Source organism: Hibiscus syriacus, unplaced genomic scaffold (assembly GCF_006381635.1).
Source record: "Hibiscus syriacus cultivar Baekdansim isolate YM2019G1 unplaced genomic scaffold, ASM638163v2 tig00110940_pilon, whole genome shotgun sequence".
In the NCBI taxonomy this organism is placed as follows: Eukaryota; Viridiplantae; Streptophyta; class Magnoliopsida; order Malvales; family Malvaceae; genus Hibiscus; species Hibiscus syriacus.
In genome coordinates, this window is record NW_024062923.1 from 2778406 (window position 1) to 2801428 (window position 23023).

At 35.7% G+C, this 23023-nt stretch overlaps 3 pseudogenes; 1 reads left to right on the plus strand and 2 right to left on the minus strand.

Annotated features, from left to right (window-relative positions):
- Positions 1 to 14292: 14292 nt before the first annotated feature.
- Positions 14293 to 15009, minus strand: LOC120147582 (annotated as a pseudogene).
- Positions 15010 to 17444: 2435 nt separating this feature from the next.
- On the plus strand, positions 17445 to 19625 carry LOC120147647 (annotated as a pseudogene).
- LOC120147518 lies at positions 19241 to 22226 on the minus strand (annotated as a pseudogene).
- Between the last annotated feature and the right edge of the window lie 797 nt (positions 22227 to 23023).

The window sequence follows — 23023 nt, forward strand, 5'->3', positions numbered from 1 at the left end:
AGATAACCAGACCGTACAGACCTAGTGCAAAAAGGTCTATAGTCTTCCATTCATCAGGGTGGTTCTTCATTAGTTGACTTATGTGAATCCACTCAATTCCTTCCCCGTTACATTTGTGTCAAAGTCGATCAGTCACCCATTTTTCATCAACCCCTGCAATCTTAGCTAGTCCATTCTTGAAAGGCTGACTCTTGATGTGTTTGATATATGCCCTCTCTAGTCTGATGTTTTCGCAGTGCAGTAGGGTAGTATACTCTTCAATTGTGGGCACCATGTCCTCCTGGTTAAAGGTGAAACAACTATATCCCGGGTTCCAGAATTGAATTAATGCTCGGAGCAGGGGTTCATCAGTCTTGACATAGAGTAAGAGGGCAATATCACCATATCGTTGGTTGAACTTCTCCTTTCTCTCATTCCCCCAACAGCCCCAAATATTTCGCAGTTCTTGGACATCATTTTGTTTCATGCTGACAGATGCGTAACTAACAAGCTCTGACACATAATTTCCCTAAAGACTGTCTCCCTTCTCTTTCTGAGTCTTCTCGGACCATAGTCGTGCCTCAGCGTTTTTAATCTCTTGTATTACAACACCTTTGTCCATTAATTCGGATTTATTTTGTGTTTAACAAACGCTTTTTAAGGATCAATAGCCTTTTGTTATGATGCAAATGCTAGAAAACAAACACAAAGGCAAAAGGATTAGTAAAATAAAAATAAAAAAAATAATGATGAAAAAAACACAAAAAAGAAAATGGTTAGGGTAAAAATATCATAGGTTTTGGAATGTGGTTTCGGGGTAGGCTCTAATTCTCCATGGTTTCCCGGTTTAGGTTCTAAAAACGGTACCCGAGTTCTCCTTACCGGTGCCCCCTTGGGCTTGCCAGACCCTTAGTCCTAAACCCATCACAGGCTTGTGTGGACTAAGTTAAACTCGAGAGGACACATTCCCTTATGTCCGCACGGTGAATAAATTCACACAAAGACATAAGGTATATGAATCCCGAAGGCTACTTGTTAGGCCGCACGGTGAATAAATTCACACGAAGGCGTCGCTTTTACCCCCACTTAAGATAGGATTTGGAGCTCGGGTATAGAGCCTTAAATGAAAAAGATTTGAAGGCTGAAATCACGAGAAAACGATTAGTACAACTATTTACCCGAAAATATAATCAAAAGTAAGTAAAAAAAAGATCGAAATGTTACCTTAAAATTTAAACTTACCCTTTTTCGTTAAAAAGACAACTGGAAATTACCTTAGCCTGACTCACTTACCTGTCCCCAGCGGAGTCGCCAAGCTGTCGTAACCGTCTTTCGGTTGGGCCTCGAAATTGGGCTTCGACGTGAATTAAATAAATTGGGAGTTGCCACCGATCATTTACTTTACGAAAAACGGGTTGATAGGATACCTTATTTCTTATCTGATCTGCGTCTTACCAAAGATATGTCGGATTCGGGAGTCGGTTACAGTCAAGGAAGAGTTAGCACCCTTGAACTGCCCTTTCGATACTACGTAATTTCCAGTTGTCATTAAGTAAGAAAATTGAAAGTTTAACTCAAAGGTAAAATTACGATCCAAAATTACTTACCCTAATTCGATTTGAAAATATTCCTTTTAAAAAAAGGCGAGAAACAGGTTAGAGGAAAAAGACAATGAAAGTAAATAAATAAAACAAAAAAAACACATAAATAACACGAATAAACAAAATGAGATAAAAAAAATAAGAAAATAAAAGAAGTAAAAGTAAAAATAAATAAGAAAAAAGAATGAAGTAACGAATCTAATAATAAAAAAACAACAATAAAATTAATGAGGAAAAATACAAAGAAAATAGAAAATAAATGAAAAGAAAAAACAATCACATAAAATAAATAAAAAATGTAGTTAAAAGTAAAATAGTAATTTCAATTATAATGATAATTATAAAAATATACATATATACGTTAATAGCAAAAATAAATAGTAATAATACTAGTTATATGAATATATATATATATATATAAACAACTTATAAACAAGGTATAAAAAAATAATAGTAATAATAAGTATTAAAAAATAGTAATAACTAAAAAAAGAAATTATAAAGAATATGAAAATCAAAGTAAATATATATATATATATATAAATAAAAATAAAGTATAAATGAAATAAAAAATAATAATAATGGAAATATAAGTAAACATATATGATATTAGTAGGAGATTAAATTGAAATAAAAGCTAAATCAGTGGGCAAATGTCAAAGAACATTGAAAATTAAAACCGGAAAAATAAAAAAGTTTTCATTTTTTTTTTATAGATTTTCGCACTCTCAGTCCAAAAATGTAATTTGTTTTTGCGAAATAGCCTCTGGGGAACGTAGATCTGAAATCAAAGTTTCGAAAAACTCCCTCCGAGTCATCAGCTAAAACATTTGTCTTTGAGGTTCTCAAGCAAAGAAAACGCGATTAACAACGTATACAAGTGAAGAGTAAAGAGAAACAAACGAAAGGTAAAAAAAAAGCTTTCACCTTTATTACTTCGAATCGTTTACAATAGCCTCGAAATCACTTTTTCTTTGCTCGTATTTTTCTGGCATTCCTTTTGTGTAACTCCTGTGTGTTCTGGTGTGGTAATTACAAGGCTTATTTAGTACTAAAAAAAACCTATTTTAGACTAGTATTTGAGTCCTAATCCAACTCTATTCTAGATTAGTATTTGAGTCCTAATCCAACTCTTCTTTGTTGGTTACATGAAGACTCCTTGGTTGGTAGGACAAAATCTGATGTCTTTAGCAAACAACATGATTCGAACCTCTGACCTTACTTAAAAGATCTAGTGTCTCATTCCACTAGATCAACTAGTTGTTGGTCATAAATTGGATTATTAATACCATAGAGTTTGTACTTTCGGTTTTGTAATGAAATAATGCGATATCCGATGGGCCAGATATTATAGCTTGAGATCCGACCCATGAACCCATAAAAATTAACAAATTGTGCATATTTTTAAACACTTTTAACAGAACAATTGGTGACAATCAAGACTTGTAAAATCAAAGAGAGGGAATGAAGTAATTAAGGACCAAACCCAGGCAGAACTAGTGCATGGATTCATGTAATCTCCAGCCATATAAGTTGTTATCATAAAGGTGATTGATAAATTGTGAAAATAATACCATAAATATCTCTATATAGTCTAGAAATAAACAGAATTTAAGGGGTATCATCTTCATCGTACCTCGGGTGAAGCGTATGTATTGAAATCGAATGAAGTGAAAGAAGGAGAGAAAATTAGGTTGACAGAAGAAAAAGAGTGCACAAGGCTACCCATACACAGGCTTTTCTTTCTGGGTGTCGGAACCGCCTTTCGGTTGGGCCCGGAATCGGGCTTCGACTTGGATTAAACGAATTGGAGTCGCCATCGACCACTTCAAAATGAATTTAGGTGGGTCGAACACCATCTTACCTAATCTGCGTTGTACCAGAAACGTGTCGGGCTCGGGAGTCGGTTACGGTCAAGGAATGATTAGCACCCTTGAACCGCCCTTTCGATACCAATTAATTTATCGGTTGTCTTAGTTGCGAAAATTTAAAATTAAAATTAAAATTTAAAGGTATTCGATTATAATTGTTTACCTTTGATCGATTGAAAGTTCAACTGAAATGTCAAAAAAAATATTAGAGGACAAAATGAAAATAAATACAAGAAAATACTAAAATAAAATAGGTAACAGAGATAATTAAAAGTTAGTAAAAAATAATAAATAAATAATAATATACAAAAGTAAATAAAATAATAATAAAAGAAAAAAATGAATATAAAATAAAAGGTAAAAGGGTTAGTTAAAAAATAAAAATGAGAATAAAAAAAATAAACTAAAAACTGTAAAGAGGGATAAAAATAGAATGAATTAACCAAGGAGTATGGAGCAATTAAACTAAATGATAATTAAACAGTGACTAAAAAGAAAGGGAAAAAATTAAAAGGTAAAATTCAAACATCATATAAAATACCAAACTCGCAAAGATAGTGACTAAATCGCAACCTTCGCAAAATTATGAGATCAAAATGAAAATAAAATAAATCAGCATTAGTGACCACGATGGAAATGTACAAAATTCAAAGGGCCCCTCTGGTGGATTATCAAACTCAAAATTACAGCCCAGGTCCCCCCAAAACGCTGCGTTTTATGCATGGTATAAATGGCCAAAATTAGGCCCAAAAGCTAAACCATTATCTCATTTCTTCATTCCCTTCCTCTCTCTAAAATATGAGAAAGCTCTCGCCTCTTTCTACAGCTCCCTGTCCGGAGGGTGGTCGGCCCTCACCGACCACCGTCTGATGCCGCCAACCGCCGCGAGCGGTTAAAACCCAAATAACTCAAAACACTCCTCTCCACCCTGTAAACCAAAACCGGAGCTAAAATTCCACAAAATAGCCCCAAAACGCCTAGATCTATACCCAAAGATATGATTTTTACCTTCGACGGCGATTTCTCGGCTTCCCGGAGGCTCTTTGTGCTTCGCTATTTACTCGACTGTTTTTGGTTTTTTACCTGATATTTTTGTGGTCGTTTTTCATATGGTTGTGGTGTCTCGTGGTTTACTGTCGTTTTTGGTTTTTTTCGATATCCTGTGTTGTTTGGCTTTGTGATTCTCGACGTTGGTTGTTTGTGATGACTCTCTGTGTACTGTTGATCGTTCTCCCTCTGCGATGGTTGCCCCGTGTCTATTTATACATCCTCGATAGGGACTATTTCCGATGATATAAGGGTGTTCCCGTATGTTTTGGGCCTCACGTTGTTCTGTTCGTGGAATGGGACAAAGACAAAAAGACACAAATTTTCGTTCAGTGAAGTTGAAAATTGACTCTGAAAGAATAACCCCCTGTCGAATGGAGTTGCGGATGGCTCCTCCGTCGTGAAGTCGAGTCCATCTCGAAATGTTATAGAATTGAAGCCGCAGTTCGAGATTTAAATCGGGATGCGACTTTTCGTTGCCCAATTGTAGTCAACCTCAGTCTTCTTCTCGGTTCAAAGACCATAGTTAAAAATTCAATTGGAAAGTAATTCCTTGACTCCACCGTGTGGTTGATAGGCCTTCATTCTAAATGAAATCCAACTCGTCGACAGATGGCTTTCCTCGACTTAAGCTATGCTGTCGGAAAGTGGTTTTTTGTCACTACGGCACGGTTAACCCAGGTTTTCTTCTCGACTTAAAACCTTGATTGCAACCAGACATAAGTGTGATTGAGGCGTCATCAAGCTGAATGGAATCGAACTCGACAATTTATTGAATAATATCCCTTCTTGCCTTGAGCTATTATGTAAATTTGGTTTGCCTCTGAGCTGAGTGTAATCAAACTAGAAGGTATTCGATTGGCAGATAGCTCTTCTCGACTTAAGCTATGCTACAGATGATGTGCCTTGGAGCTGAGCGTAGTCGAACTCGAAGGTCTTTGGTTATCAGATAACCTTTCTCAACTTAAGTTATGTTGTAAATGATATGTCGTTGAGCTGAGCGTAGTCAAACTCAAAGGTCTTTGGTGACAGATAACCCTTCTAGCCTTGAGTTATGCTGTAAATGATATGCCCTCGAAGCTGAGTGTAATCGAACTCGGGGGTCTTTGGCAGATAGCCCTTATCGACTTAAGCTATGTTGCAAATGATGTGTCGTTGAGCTGAGCGTAGTCGAACTCAAAGGTCTTTTGTTGGCAGACAACCCTTCTAGACTTAAGTTGTGCTACAAATGATATGCCTGGGAGCTGAGCGTAGTCGAACTCAAAGGTCTTTGGTGACATATAACCCTTCTAGCCTTGAGTTATGTTGTAAATGATATGCCCTCGAAGCTGAGTGTAATCAAACTCGGGGGTCTTTGGTAGATAGCCCTTTTCAACTTAAGCTATGCTGCAAATGATGTGCCATTGAGCCGAGCGTAGTCGAACTCAAAGGTTTTTTGTTGGCAGACAACCCTTATAGACTTAAGTTGTACTGCAAATGATATGCTTGGGAGCTGAGCGTAGTCGAACTCGAAGGTCTTTGGTGACAGATAACCCTTCTAGCCTTGAGTTATGCTGTAAATGATATGCCCTCGAAGCTGAGTGTAATCAAACTCGGGGGTCTTTGGCAGATAGCCCTTCTCGACTTAAGCTATGCTGCAAATGATGTGCCTTGGAGCTGAGCGTAATCGAACTCGAAGGTCTTTGGTTGGCAAATAGCCCTTCTTGTCTTGACCTATATTGTAAATGTTGTCTTAAAAAAATGGGTTCCCTTCACAGGTCTAAGCCGGTCATAGTTCTTCATGTGGTTCCTCTAAGCTGGTCTGAACCAAGTAATATGATTTTTTGGATGACTCATCTTCACGGGAAAGTTCACTGATAAATTCTGTCCGCTGGAAATCTTCCGTCATAGAATTGAAATCTGGCTTGAAAGTGTTAACTGGAACATGCTGCTCTTTGTTGAGTTGAGCTAAACTGGATTTGATCTGAATTGGTTCTCGAACCAATCTGAAATTGATTCTGAGATATGTAGATATGTCAAGTTGATTGAGGTGTAGCTTCTCACTGCTGAGTTAAGCAACCACCATCGCTCTTTAAAGACACCTACGAATCGAGTATCCTTCATCCTGAAGTCGAAACTTGATTCTAAAAGCTGCAAAAATCATGTATGCTAAAATGAAGAATATGATGCACCTAGGTATGTCTAAGATGTATGTAACATGAATAAATTATGTGTTATCTCCTGGATGTAGTCTCGTGCTTTGTCTGCCAATCTAGTCCATGGAATCGATCGTGCCCCATCATCTTTTCAAGCTTGGGCTTTACAGACCTTTCATTTCCAAGACTGTTCTGTTTGAAAATGTTTATCTCTTTTTTCTTGTTTTAGGAGGGAAAATGATAAAAATGTTGTAAAATATTGTTTGCAACTGAATCAAATTGTAAACGTGAGTTCAAAGAATATCAAAGGAATCAAGAGCTCTTTTAATGCTTTCAGAGTTACAGTTCTTTGACAAATGTTCAAATAGATGAGTTGGCTTTAGGTTGGCCTCTTTTCTAAGGTTTTGGTAACCCAAAAATTTCATTTTTTTTAAATATCGCAATATGCCTTGGCATTTCAATTGGGTGCGGACAAAATGACGCAACTAGCGTTACTAGACCTTTTATTTCGGTTCTCTAAAACCTTCCATTTGTTCAAGTTTTGTAAGCTTCTCTAACAAAGGTAGTGTAGAAATATCGGTCTAAAAATGAAATTCTTGAGTGCTCGTGTGTATTTGACTATAATAGGTGTTCTTAACTCCCTTATTCCATCATTATCGAAAAATTCTTATTTAGATAAATTTGATTTAATTTGCCATTATCTGGCTAGCCAAATCCATAAAGACAAGGCGTTTAACCAATTGCTTAATAGGGAAAGCTTAATATTATAATCACTTTTATCAGGTTAACTGAATGGTTCATCTCATCACAAAGTCTTCAGTCTGACAATAGCAGTGGAGCAAACACCGAGTTGCCAACTGTCCGAGCAATGTCATGGTTTGAACACAACCTATTCATAAAGTCAGGGCTTTCGAGTTTCCTCTATAACCAATTGCCTTAGTGGAATAGCTCAGCTTTGCAGATTTAATTTCTTAAGATTGTCAAGAAGAACCTGTTATAGTCTAGGTGTTATTGAAAATCAAAATTTCATCTTTAGAGTTCAATTTTCAAGCAACTGACCTAAACTAGATTCGCCTACTTGACTATTTCACATGTGAAGATCGTTATCATCACTGAACGTCTTAAATAAAAAGTATAGTAATCTCATATTCAAAAGGATGCCCCATGTTGTCCGCACCTTATGAAAGGAAAATGTTATATTGGTTAATTGCAAGAGTAGGGTACGGTGTTTGAGGGTATATTCTGGGTAAGGTCAAGGTCATTGTTTTAAATCATGTTACTTTGTAAAATACTCGTAACCTTGAACCATTTACAGAGTCTCTTAATTCAAATGATATTCAAAGAATTGCAAATTTGCAAATATGATTCATTGCTTAACATCTTTAAAGTAACAAAAAATTTATTCAAATGTTCTTACAAAAACTTGAGAAAAAATGAAAAAAAAAACAAGTTCAAACAGAATGCCTCAAATGATGAAATGATCTTCCTCACTTGGATGCCCCCAAGTTGTTAAAGTCGATCCAGTTCTGGTTACGCATCTTATGTACGACTCTTTTGAATGCATAACAGTTCTCAATTGTGTGCCCTGGGACACCGTCGTGATATTCACAATGTGCATTCTCATCATATCACTTGGGGTATGGGGGCTTCATGGGTTCCACCAGGTATGGTGACACTACATGGGTGTCAAGAAGTTGATGGTAAAGCTCCTTATAGGTAATGGGAATAGGGTCGAAATGTTTCCTTTCCCCCCTTGGTTCTCTGGAATCTTGTTTAGAAGTACCTGACGGTACAGCTGTAGTAGATTTCGGTTTGGAGATCGTAACACCTTTACTGGCATGGTTGATGTTGTTAATCTCTCTATCCCGTTCTCGCATAGGAGGTTTTCTACTGGCCTCCCCAACCTTAATTTTGCCTTGCTTTACGATCGACTCAATCATTTCTCCGGCCATAACCAAGTCTGAAAAGCTTCCTGATGTGATCGCAAACAGGTGCCCGAAGTATGGAGCCTTCAGAGTCTGCACGAAGAGCTTTCGGGTTTCCTTTTCATCCAACGGTGGATGAACTTGCACAGTCAAATCCCTCTATTTTTGTGCGTATTGCCTGAAACTCTCGTTATGCTTCTTTTCCATGCTTTGTAGCATAACTCGATCTGGCCTTATGTCATTGATATACTTGTATTATTCCATAAATGACTTGGCCAGGTCCTTTCAGGCCTTGATATTTGATCGGCTTAACTGGTTGTGCCACCGAATGGCTGAGCCCGACAGACTCTCCTAGAAGCAGTGGATTAGGAGTTGGTTGTTTCCTCCATATCCTGTCATCTTTCGGCAGAACATGGTGATGTGAGCAGATGGATAACTATTCCCGTCAAACTTCTTGAATTTCGGGGACTTAAATTTCGGAGGAAGAACCAAGTTCGGGACTAGATTGAGTTCCACGACATCGATTTCATGGTAGTCATGGTCTCCTTTGACTACCTTCATTTGGTCCCCCAATTATTTGATTTTTTCCTTCATTTTCATTGCTTTGTCCTCTTCGTCCAAATCTAGTACATGGTAATAACTCGGATTATTCTTAGGGTTAAATACAGAAGACGAGGGCTTCGCTTTTGCAGCAGATGAGTACACTCGAAGTTCTGGTAAGATTTCAGGTGAGACAACTACTTGTGGGGTAGGTTGTATAGTTACCCCTTCCGGTGAACCTGACCTAGGCGCACTGGTATGTTGTAGGCCAACTAACTTAGCAACGTTCTGATCAACCAAGGACTCTTGGTTCTTTGTGATTGTTTCCAGAGTATTTCGACTGCTCTGGTTTATCTTGTCTTCTAGCTCTTTCTGTAATTTGGCCAAGTTCTCCTCTATTTTCTCGATTATTGCTTCTATCTTCTTCTTTTTCAGGCGGGTGTTATGCGGATGGGGTGTGTCCAATGCTTGAGGTGGTGTATCCAATATGTGTTCCCTTTTGATGAGACATGCATATGTTAGTTAATGTGAATGTAAAGAAAATAAAAAATGCAAAATATATCTAGATGCATAATGCATGCAATGTTCGAGGCATTAATCCAAAAATGTGTCTGTTATTAGAAATAATTCTTATTAGGGAAAAAAGTGTTTTATCTTTTAAGAGACAAAAAATATTCTGACAACTTCTGACATGTTGACTAGTCTTCCGCCTTCATCCGTCACCGGTTGAATAACCTATCAAACCGCTCTGGCTTCTCTGGATGAACCGTGCAAATGACGAGTTGTTTGCCCCAAAAAAAAAAATCTCGAATGACTGCACCTCCACAATTTATCTTTTGTTGAGCCTGTTCCCAACGAATACGTCATTGGAGCCCTTAATTGATAGGAACTATGTGAAGTCCATTTGTCTGTTTCTTGAATTCGTTAGCAATTGTCTCTAATTTTAGTTATCATTTTGCCATTGTCATCTTTGAAATGACTCCTAAGATCAGTGGCCTTCATCTTGTCCCTGCAACTTCTGCCAGTCAGTTCTTCAAATATAGACTTTCATTGTGGTTGATGTAGACCTGGTTCATTGAGTCCTTTATAATGCAGTATAGTGATATACTCTTCAATTGCGGGCATCACGTCTTCTGGATTAAATGTGACACATAGTCTCCTTGTAGACTGTCCTCTGCATTTTCATCTTTTGTATTACAACCCCTTTGTCCATTAATACAATTATTCATGTTTAGCAAACACGCTTTTGGTGGATCAACATCTCTTTTAAATGATGCAAGTGATGAAAATAAAATGAAAGAGAGAGAAAAAAGAGTTAGTGAGGTAAAAATAATAAAAAATAATCATGAAAAATAAAAGTCCTACCCCACATGATATCTACCCGAACATGCTTAATATTCCTACCCGGACATGATTTCTATCCCGCATGCTAATTTCAAACAAATCCTAACAGCATATTTGTCTAGTTCGCATGCTTTGAACAGAAAATAAAGCAGGAAACAAAATAGCCTAGGGTTTGGAATGAGGTTTTGGGGTGGGCTCTAATTCCTGTACTCTCCCGATTTAGGTTCTAAAAAAAGGTACTCGAGTTCTCCTCGTCGGTGCCCCCATGGGCTTGCCAGACCCTTAGTCCTAAGCCTATTACAAGCTTATGTGGACTAAGTTAAACTCGAGAGGAAACATTCCCTTATGCCATACGGATAATAAATTCACACGAAGGCATAAGGTATATGAATCCCGAAGGTTACTTGCTAGGCCCATCCGGTGAATAAATTCACACGAAGGCATCGCTTTCACCCCCACTTAAAAGGTTCAGAGCTCGGGTATAGATCTAGAGATGATAATTTTGAAAAATCTAAAATCATTAGAAAAACGTCAGTACAACTATTTACTTGAAAAATAATTAAAGGTAAATAATTAGAATCGAATAAATAAATTTAAATTTATAACTTTCGCTAAAAAAGACAACCGAAAATTAATTTCGGCCTGACTCACTTACCTGTCCCCAGCGGAGTCGCCAAGCTGTCGGAACCGCCTTTCGGTTGGGCCCGGAATCGGGCTTCGACTTGGATTAAACGAATTGGAGTCGCCACCAACCACTTCAAAATGAATTTAGGTGGGTCGAACACCATCTTACCTGATCTGCGTTGTACCAGAAACGTGTCGGGCTCGGGAGTCGGTTACGGTCAAGGAAGAATTAGCACCCTTGAACTGCCCTTTCGGTACCAATTAATTTATCGGTATTCTTAGTTGCGAAAATTAAAATTAAAATTAAAATTAAAAGGTATTCGATTATAATTATTTACCTTTGATCGATTGAAAGTTCAACTGAAATGTCAAAAAAAATATTAGAGGACAAAATGAAAATAAATACAAGAAAATACTAAAATAAAATAGGTAACAGATATAATTAAAAGTTAGTAAAAAATAATAAATAAATAATAATATACAAAAGTAAATAAAATAATAATAAAAGAAAACAAAATGAATAAAAAATAAAAAAGGTAAAAGGGTTAGAAAAATAAAAATGAGAATAAAAAATTTAAACTAAAAACCGTGAAAGAGGGATAAAAATAGAATGAATTAACCAAGGAGTATGGAGGAATTAAACTAAATGATAATTAAATAGTGACTAAAAAGAAAGGAAAAAAATTAGAAGGTAAAATTCAAACATCACCTAAAATACCAAACTCGCAAAGGTAGTGACTAAATCGCAACCTTTGTAAAATTATGAGATCAAAATGAAAATAAATAAATCAGCATTAATGACCATGATGGAAATGTACAAAATCCAAAGGGCCCCTTGGTGGATTATCCAAACTCGAATTACAGCCCAAGTCCCCCCAAAACGCTGCGTTTATGCATGGTATAAATGGCCAAAATTAGGCCCAAAAACTAAACCATTCTTCATTTCTTCATTCCCTTCCTCTCTAAAATATGAGAAAGCTCTCGTCTCTCTCTACATCTCCCTGTCCGGAGGGTGGTCGACCCTCGCCGACCACCGTCTGACGCCGCCAACCGTCGCTGTCAGCCACCGCGAGCGGTGACTTTTAAAACCCGAATCACTCAAAACACTCATCTCCACCCCGTAAACCTAAAACCGGAGCCAAAATTCCACAAAGTAGCCCCAAAACGCGTAGATCTACACCCAAAGATATGATTTTACCTTCGACAGCGACTTCTCGGCTTCCCGGAGGCTCTTGTGCTTCGCTATTTACTCGACTATTTTTGGTTTTTACCTGATATTTTGTGGTCGTTTTTTGTATGGTTGTGGTGTCCGTGGTTTACTGTCCTTTTTTTTCCGATGATCCTGTGTTGTTTGGCTTTGTGATTCTCGTTGGTTTATTTGTGATAGCTCTCTGTGTACTGTTGTTCTCCCTGCGATGGTTCCCCGTGTCTATTACAGCCCGATGGGAACTGTTTCCGATGATAGGGGTGTTCCCGTATGTTTCGGGCCTCACGTCGTTTTGTTCGTGGTTGGCCGATCATCCCGGGATGGGTCAGTCTCTCGGCCGGCGTTCTCCCTTTGACTGTGTAACCTCCCCTGCGGCGCTGACTGAGACCGAAAACCCTATCCCTTGATGGGCTAGTTCAGGCCCGTTTGGTTGGACCTTTGAGCTGGTTCAGGCTCAACTCTTGGACTGCTTGGACTGTTATTGGACCTGGAAACGGGAAAACAAAATAAAATAAGAAATAAAATAATAATAATAATAATAATAAATAATATATAATAAAACTATATAATATACATTTTTTTAAACTGTTTCTTTTTAAACTATATACTATATAAATTTTCAAATTTTTTAAAAAAACTATATAATTTTCAAAAATGTTTTAAAATTATATATTATATAAGTTTTCAAAAATGCTTTAAAACTATATATAAGTTTTCAAAATGATTTAAAAACCATATATTATATTTTTTTTTTCTAAAATTTAAAAACTATATCATATAGTTTTCATAAGTGTTTTAAAAACTATACTATATTCATTTCATTCAAAATGCTTTTTAAAAAAACTATATATATATATTTTCAAAACCGTTTGCAACTATAATATATAAATATATGTATATATATATATAATATGTGGACGAAAATTAGTTACACGGGTATGTTGTGCTCTCTATCTTCTGTCAACTCAAAAACATCATTTTCTTCTCAATTCCTAATCTGCCATGAAAACAAAAGATTTAATTTTAAAGATGAAAAAGGTATGATTTCATGAATATCTATAAACCTGAATTTAATAAGAACTAATATCTTATATCAAGAAATTGGCTAATTTGGTAGTCATCAACGTCATACTGATAGAAGCAAGTAACCGATCGTCGTCTTTAAATTTATAGCTTTATGTTCTAATTGGAGTAATTTGACTCGATGCAAAGTACGAAACTGAAACATCCAAATGCTGTCGACTTGTATTCGTCCATTCAAAAAGGAAAATCATTATAATCAACGGTAAATTATAAAACATTATACAATAATATATAAAACTCTAAAACTTTATATATATAGAGAGAGAGAGCTTTACAAATACAATAACCCTAACTGAATAAAATTATGTCATATAAATAATATGTGAAAAGGTAAATAATATGTGAAGTCTCTTAAATTTTTTTATTCAGTTTAATCCTAAAACTTTATATTTAATCCTAAATTAACCCTTAATTATTTCTAAATTTTATAATTTAATCAAATATCAATATTTATAATATTTTATTTTTATTTTTTATAATAAATAGAATATACCATAATCAAGTTTCTCAGATTATTTCCATAAAAATAAAAAATTTCAACAATTTATCAAATACACTTATAAATTAAATTTATAAAACTATACAATATATAAATCAAAATTGTTTTAAAACAGAAGGAATGTAGTACCTGTCAATGGGACCGTATGTGTTTGGGCATGCAAATGTACATCTTAGGAATGATTTTCAAATATGAAATCTTTTTCCTTCACTTGTTATTTAATGGTGTATTGGTAATGATTTCGACACTTGGACGGACCTAACTTTCGGCTTAAGCATTTAATTGAACTATATACTCCTCAATGGCCAACTTTTTATTATCCCTTAATAATTCACATTTAAATATTTTCCCTCTTTATTTATAATACATTTTCAATCGATAATACATCTATTCAAAATTAGATTATCGTCTAAATTAGTAAAGTTCGAGTCGGATGATAGATAAAATCTTTATAATTCAATTGAGTTGAATTAAGTGAGGTGGACGTTGAAATTGAACTATGTAGTCTGGATACAACCAAGTCCCTAACCTAATCCAAGAGAGATGTAGTTTATAATATGATCTGTCATACGCTAATGGTGTGATAAGTAGTGGGAATTTGTTGGTTTGTTGATCTCAATCTATGAAGCTTCTTCATCTCTTTAATGGCTGGATCTTGTAGTAAAACCACTTTGTCTTTCTCCCCAACACCAACCATGTGTAAAATTCATCATCCCCCCTTTCTTTCCCTTTGAACAATAGCCTTTGCTCTCTTGGCTCCAAACCTGACATCAATGACAATATCATCTTCAACTCCCCTGCCCAAAAAACAAACACTAATTTGATTAACGAATGTTTTTACAAGTACCGAGATTCGAACTTTATAAAAAAAAATTAAAGGCTTACCGAAAGTGGAAGTGCTTCGACGGAGATATCATGACATTGAGAACGGTTGATACTCTAATGACGATCATCCCTTGTCCGACGCTCGAACCGGTCTCTCGCCGTTGAACGAGCATCCCACCGGGCCTAAGTTCCCATTTGATTTCACTAATATTATTATTCCCGACACCCTTTCAGCACCTTTTACGTTGCCACCTCCATTTCCGAACTTAAAGCTGCCTCTGCAAAACTTCTTAGACTTCAACTTCATCATTTTCTTCTTCTTCTTTTAATAGCAGCTATGGATGGGAAGAGAGTGTTATGGGGTTTATATAATAGAATCAAAGTGATGGAGAGCTGGCACATGGGTGGTGGGTGCCTATGCACGCTTGCTTGATTGGCGGCCCAACCCCTAACACATAATTGAAAAACATAGGTCGGCTGCTAAATATTTTTGCTTATTCAGTCATGCACTTTAGGAATATTTTTTGGTTGGATTTTAGGGATAATAGAATACATCCGTGGTTATTAAGGTTCAACAAGTTTTTGATTCTATTTGATTTTATTATGTCTAATTTTTCTATAAAAGAATTCAATAAATTTTGATCGAGTCGGATTCAAGTTTAGATAAAAATACTTGATCTGAATTGACTCAAATATAATGTATTTTAATCTATATATTAAAAATAGATTATTTGACGAGGGTGTAATTGATTACTTTATATTAATCTAAACTTGGTTGGTTGGTCAACACTAAATAAGTGTCATAAATCATGATAAAAGATTGTCCATATCTTGCTTTCTTTGCTTTTACTCTTTTCTATTAGTCGTAACAAATAACTTAGGCAATCATCTAGTTTGAAACTTTTAATCATTGTAACAATTAACTATTCAGATGCAATAATTTATTATGGTTAATTTTGGTTAGGTGGGTCTTGTCTTTTGAGATGTCTTGAGGGTTTACTTTTTATGTATGGGTGGTTAGCTATTTATATGCCATTCAACTCTCAACCCATGTGGGAGCACATAGAGATTCCCATTTTTAAACACAAAAACTGATAATAAGCAGGTTGATCAAGGCATGTACACAACATTAATTATTTTGTTTGTCTTGCTAAACTAAAGGGTTACTGAATTCATGCAATTAGGTATTCAAATTCTGTCCAATTATGATTGAGTTTCAATTCTTATGGTTTACTCCATTTCTAATCCAAGTTGATAATGACACCCCATGTATGCAAGGAAAAGACATGGCAAACATGGACGGTGGTTGAATTTTGATTTGCCCTATTCTATTCATGCAAAACTCATTGCGATATATATTTTCTTATTTAAGATTATATTCTCTTTATTTAATAAAATAAAGCATCAATAATATATATAATTATCTATAAATGGAGGGTATAGTTGGACATTACAAATAGCACAATCCTTGAGCAAATCATATGATGGAGCATATATTCATCATTAAGTAGAAGCATGTGAAGAAATAATAGCAAGGCATGCCCCAAAAAGGGCAACTTGGGCAAATGCATTCCCAACCCAATGATATTGTAGATAAAGATTTTATGCTCATGAAGAGTGATTTGAAAGCTCAATCATTCAATTATATGTATATATATGATTTTATTAATAATCAAAATAATTAATTTTTTTGTTGTTGTAAGATTGAGATTTTTAATATCCAACATAGGTATCTTCCTTCCAAAGCTTGATTAACTAGGAATAATAAACAATTAACACCCAAACAAACTTCTCTACAAAATCTAAAGACATTAGACTTGAACACAATCTAGAAATTAAAATACCCCTTAATCATATTCCTATTATTCAAGACTATAAATTTAAGTAAAATATACAAATCTTTCTTGTTCATAAAGTTAAATTTATGATAAAACTAGTAAATTTAATCTGAATTTGAAAATTTGTTCGATGAATATGTTTTTTTTTTGTATAACTACTAGTATTCGATTTTTATCAATCTACTAATTCGGATTGGATACTGCAAAGACAAGAGCGACTTTCCCAACTCAATTTGCTCCATTCACAAATGCCAAGATTCGAACCCCTGATTTTACTTAAGGGGTCTAGTGGTTCATCTCAATAGACTAACTAGTTGTTGATCGAAGAATATGTATTTTATTCTAATAAAAGAAACTTAAAATAGTTTAATTCAAGAGCGAAATTAGATGTCATTTAGATCGAATTTGAATTAAATTTTTTTAAAAGAGTTGAAATGTAATTTTATCATTCTACTGACTTCTAACTCCAAATTTTTTTAGAATGATCAAATTAAACTGAATTTAATTAATAAAACAAGTTCAGTCCATTGGATTGAATTCTCAGCCTATTAAATAAGTTTATACATTCTTTGGATCCCAAAAGCCCAGACAATTCTCATAATAATTAGGGCTTAGTTGATCCGATTGGGCCTTTGTTTATCACATTAAAATGAAACCCAAAATCTGCCTCAAACTTTCCAGTAATCAACAACGTGTATAACTATTATTTGTGGGGCCATGCTAAGCACACGCCCTGAAAGAAATGAATGCTCCACGACAAATCCACGTACAACCTTAAATACGGTCTACATTCATCCACGTCATCAAACTTACTTTAAAAAACCTATGCAATCCACGGCACTGCAGCTACCAAAACTGAAAGTCCCCAAAATACGCCTCTTTATCCCCCAGCTGCCTCTTTCTATTTAAAGCCCATTTCAGTCATTTAATAAATATATAAAATAAAATATTCTCATAATTTACACTCATTTTTCAACCGCCACTGCGCTTTTCGTTTACGGTTTTTCATTTCCTCTAACAATGGCGACCAGTTTGATTCGTCGAGCGATAAATATTACGTCGCGGGTGTCGTCTTCGAAGGTTTCTACGGCAGCCCCGGCATCGTGGATGGTATTGGACCGTCCCTACGCCAGCGAAGCGGAAGCTCAACAGGTGGAACCGAAGTCCACCGGCCCTTCCAACATGAAAACCTTCCAAATTTACCGATGGAACCCGGAAAACCCTTCGAAACCCCAACTACAAGACTTCAAAATCGACTTAAAAGAATGCGGACCCATGGTGCTCGATGCATTAATCAAGATCAAGAACGAGATGGATCCGACGCTCACTTTCCGTCGCTCCTGCCGTGAAGGGATTTGCGGTTCTTGTGCAATGAACATCAACGGCTGTAACGGTTTAGCTTGCCTTACCAAGATTGAATCTGGAGCGTCGGAGACGACGGTTACGCCGTTGCCGCATATGTTTGTGATAAAAGATCTGGTGGTTGATATGACCAACTTTTATAATCAGTACACGAGTATTGAGCCTTGGTTGAAGAGGAAGAATCCACCGCCTGCGGCGGGGGAAAGAGATTCCGCAGTCTAAAAAGGATAGAGCGAAGTTGGATGGCATGTATGAGTGTATTTTGTGTGCTTGTTGCAGTACGAGCTGTCCAAGCTATTGGTGGAATCCTGAATCTTATTTGGGTCCTGCTGCTTTGCTTCAAGCAAACAGGTAATCATAATAATGATCATTTTTGTGTGGATTGGTTTTTGGTATTTATTTGATTGGTTGATTGGAAAGAAGCTAACTTTTGATTTCTTAATTAAGTTTTAGGCCTTAAAGGATATTGATTACAATCCCGTAGTGGTTGCTAACTGATTTTTGTCTATTGATTTTCTTCCCTTGTTATTATGTTTAATTCTCATATAATTTCATGTTTTTCACCCTGGGTGTGAAGGACTATTAGATACGTTGAGTTTATAAAGCTTTTTAACCATTTGCTCTCATTTGCAGATGGATAAGTGACAGTCGTGACGAATACACAAAGGAGAGATTGGATGCCATAAACGACGAGTTTAAGCTTTACCGTTGCCATACAATATTGAACTGCGCTCGTGCTTGCCCCAAGGGTCTGAATCCAGGAAAACAGATCCAACACATCAAGCAGCTTCAGCTGACTGGTGGTGCTTAAAGTTTCATACTTTACAATAATTTGTTGTGTATTTAAACCAATTAATCTGGATTATTTTTTGTGAGGACTCCTTGTGCAGTTTGTTTCATGTTGATGATGCCAATAATTGTATTCTGTACTTGGAACCCTTTTTTTCTTTTCATTTGGTATAATGCCAAATTTGATCATCTATAGCTATTTTCTGTGTTATTGCTTATATGAGGTCTAACAGATGAATTCCCTTTCACTTGATACATACTCCAGTTTCCTTAACCTGTTTCATGTTTTTGAATGCCCTTAAATTTCAGAAAATTCTTTATCAATAATTAATATATATGTAGTCTTGATCAAATTTTTAAGGCACATGAAGGTTGTGACAATGTGTTATTAATTAAATAGTAGTAATTACAGAAAGAAATGGTGCATACAAATATGAATTTGCTGTTTGGAAGGGATTTCTTGCTTTACAGCCTCTCCATTTCATCCGATTCTAGACATCCTGCAATAGAATTTAGTGGTATTGTGGGATTCATACAACTGACATGCGAGATTTTACAATCTTGTAAAACCTTATGCATGCTGGATATTTGATGATGTATTCTCATGAGCAGTCATCGCATTTGTGAAGCAAGAGAACGAGCTGAAATTCTGTCTTTCTTTTCCGGGGCACGCATGAAGCAACTGTTCTTAATTGAAGATTTCCGATGAGGAAGAGAATTTTTGCTTTCAAAATTGTTTGCTTTGCTGGGAGTGGACTTTCTTCCTAGGGCAGGTGGTTCTGGTTTTGTCAATGTAACCTATGAAGAGGAACAACAGAAAGTAAATAGGAACAGTTTAGCTACGAATTGATATTATAGAACCGAGTTGAACAAGATAAATTGTTTACCTTTTGAATCTGATCTTTGGGTGTTCCTTCTTTATAAAAATCTGGCAATGGTCTTGCTTTGAAGCAAAAGCTTTGTCCTAGTTTCTTGAGTTCCGTCCCTGCTTTTTCCTGCAACAATATCAGTTAACTCAGATATGCTCCACTTGATGATTTCATCATTTGATCCTATGAAGAAAATAAAACCTTGAGAGTTGTTTGCTGCTGTACTTTTTGTTCCTGAGTAACATTGAATTTCTCTTCAAGCCTCTGGAAAAAGAAGGAGAAAATGGTAAACTTTTTTTTTTTTGAAAGATAAAATGGTAAACTTAATGAATTTATATAATTCATTGAAGCACATCATATTCGTCGTATATAAATGACACAATAAAGGTAAAGCAGATGGTTTATATTGAGACTTGCCTGTTTTCTTCTAGCAGCTCTTTCTTCAGTTCTCAAACCGAAGGATGCAAATATACCAGGTGACTCTGATTTGTTTCTGCGGCCACTCAAAATCCTTGAACAACTGGCCAAAAAAAGCAACAAAAACATTATGATTTCAAACTCCCTTTTGAAGAACCATTTATAGGTAGTTAATTTGACTACGAAGAATTTGCAGTAATCAAAGAAAAAAAGGGTTTCTTACTCTGTAGGAAGAAAGCTCCATTTCCCACGAGCTGTTTTGCTGACACTGGCTGAGGAGTTAACTGGTGTTCTACCACTGTGAAGGATTTTTAAAGATAAATGTTCTAAACATTCCCTATTTTCAATAACTAGAATCTTGGCTTAGTTTTATATTGGGTTACCTTCGGTTTTCGGACCAAGGGGTGGTTGAGGATTGTTGCAGTTTTCCACTTATAGAAGCCTTCAGTAGATGAAAACCCAGGTGATCAACCATGAAAACTAGAACTAGAACACAATAGTAAATTGTAAACTAAAATAGAACCTTGTTTGGAGTTCTTAAAGGTGTTGGACATTCTTTAGATGCTTTGGAGCTCGAACCAATTCTTGAGCCATCGATCTTCCTGATGATTGTGGAAGTTGATTTACCGAGTTCTTTTGCAGGGCTGAAGTTGATAGACTTGTGGCTTGATTTTGGTGTTGGTCTCTTTCTTTCAGATATGTCAATTGCAGATGGCTTCTTGACCATTGGAGTGAGATTGTTTCCATTGTTGGGACGAAGTGGAGCTTTGAATATTGCAGGTGAAGATGGCACCTTGGATGTCCTTGCATTAGCTGACACCTTTGAAGATGAATGTGAAGGTCTCCTCTTGCTTGTTACCTCAGATTCATCTAGATTTGTTTTGCCATTCTGCATCACAGCAGCAGCAACATAAAATCTATGTTACTCAAACTCAAGTACTTGATACACTTCAACTATCGACACACGAATGTTTCAAAAAGACATGGTTACTTCAAGAACGACATCGATCTAAAGCAACATAGATGTAAAGACAAGTACATTGAACATTTTGAAATCAAAACAAACAAACAAAAAATTGGAGATTTAGATAAACTTGTTCACCTTAAGTAGAGGTTTCTCCATTTGAGTTCCTTCACTGAGCTCCAATTCTTATTATATTCATTAGCTGACACCATTGAGGAAGAAGAATGTGAAGGTTTCATCTTGCTTCTTACCTCAGATTCATCTTGATTTGTTTTGCCATTCTGCATCACAGTAGCAATAATTCTTAAGTTTTTCATGTATTTAGAGAGGTTTATCTTCATTCTCATGTTCGAAAATATATGGAAACAAAGAGTGGCATAGAATTGTTTACCTTAAGGAGAGGGTTCTCCATTTGGGTTCCTTCACTAAGCTCCAATTCTTTATCATCTCTAATTTCAGCCTTATAAACAACCCCACTCTTTTCAAAAGATTGATTTTTCATATTATTCTCCAAAAGAATTTGGGGTTCATCAACTGCAGCAGCTGCTACCCCCATATTTGTGCTCTCAATCTTCACAAAATCTGAATTAGTCTCTTTACATTCGTAAATGGAGCCAGTTTCTGGTCCTTGAGCTTCAGTTTCAGTAGCATTAATGGCTGCACTATTCTTGGCTTGTTCAAGCAAGGCGGCTGCTTTCCTAGCAGCAAGGGTCTTATAATGAGCTTCAAAGAAAGCTTTCTTTTGAGCCACTGAACCAGGCCTTGCATATCTCTCAGCTTCTTCAACATATTTGTTATGAGAAAACGTTGACCATTTCTCCCAAGACAAGGATTCCGACATGAATTTCCCGAATGATATCGACTGTCCAAGAACTGGGTTTCCCTGAAAAAAAAACACCGAGAAAGAAGCCATTTTTTAAAATTTGGAAGCTTTAAGTTGAAAAAATCTAAAGGAATGTCCATGAAAGCTTCACTGTAAAATCTAAAGGAAGAATCTTAACTGATTTTGAATGAATTGGTAGCATAATTTTATATGATAATGAATGGAACTGACCTCCTTGGAATCATTGGGAATGCCTGCAGTATAAGAAAATGGTTGCATGAGACAAGCTGAGTCTCCCATGTCTTTGCAGATATTTCCAAATCACGAATGACCCAAATCTTTAACAATTATTCTATGCAGTGTCTTCCACAAAACTATTGAAAAAAGGGAAATCTTTAAAAAAAAACCGTTTAAATTTGAAATTCAAATGATAATAACACTAGTGGAGATGAAAAAGGTGAAGTTGAGATTTTCTTATCTTATTTTATTATCTAAAGTGGGGTCATGAAAACAACGAGCTTCCATGTTTAATTAAAAAAAGACTTGTTTTTTTATGCTGGGGCCCACTTGTCGAAGAACTCCATGAAAATCTTTTAAGTTTTAACGTCCATATCGTTGGGGAAATTTTTTGAATTCGGATACAGAACAAGAACCCCAACATGTTTTCAAGTTTGGTCTGGATTGTGGTTGATTCTGATGATTAAATTTGGAGCATGATTTTTGGCAATATTTTTTCCCAAGCTTTTCCACAACACAAAGTGAAGGATGTTAGGTTTGCTTAGATGTTCCAAGTTAAACAACCGGTGGTTGAAGCATCGAAAACTATGTCCACTTTAGGGGGTTTAATTGTTGGGAATTCTTGCACGTTTTGCTTACTATCTGCCATCAAAACCACCATTCTTCGAGCGTGTACAAATTTGAATACATCAAGAGCAGATATACTCTAGCTTTCAGGAAGGTGGACTTCAGCATATTCTAAGGGTGTGTTTGGTTCACAGAATATAAGATTACTAGTGGGAATGTAAGATTATCAGTGGGAATATAAGATTACTAGAGAATAGGATTACTGGGTTGTGTTTGGTTGACTTAGCAGGAATGTAAGATTACCGTGTTTGGTTAAAGGAATAAAATATTATTTAAATGTATATTTGACCAAATTGTCCTTATTATATATTTGTTTTTTTAACAAATTAGAAAATATTTATATATATTCTTTAAAAAAATTAAATTCATAAAATTTATATAGTTTTTTTTTTACAAAATTGGAAATATAAAAAGGTT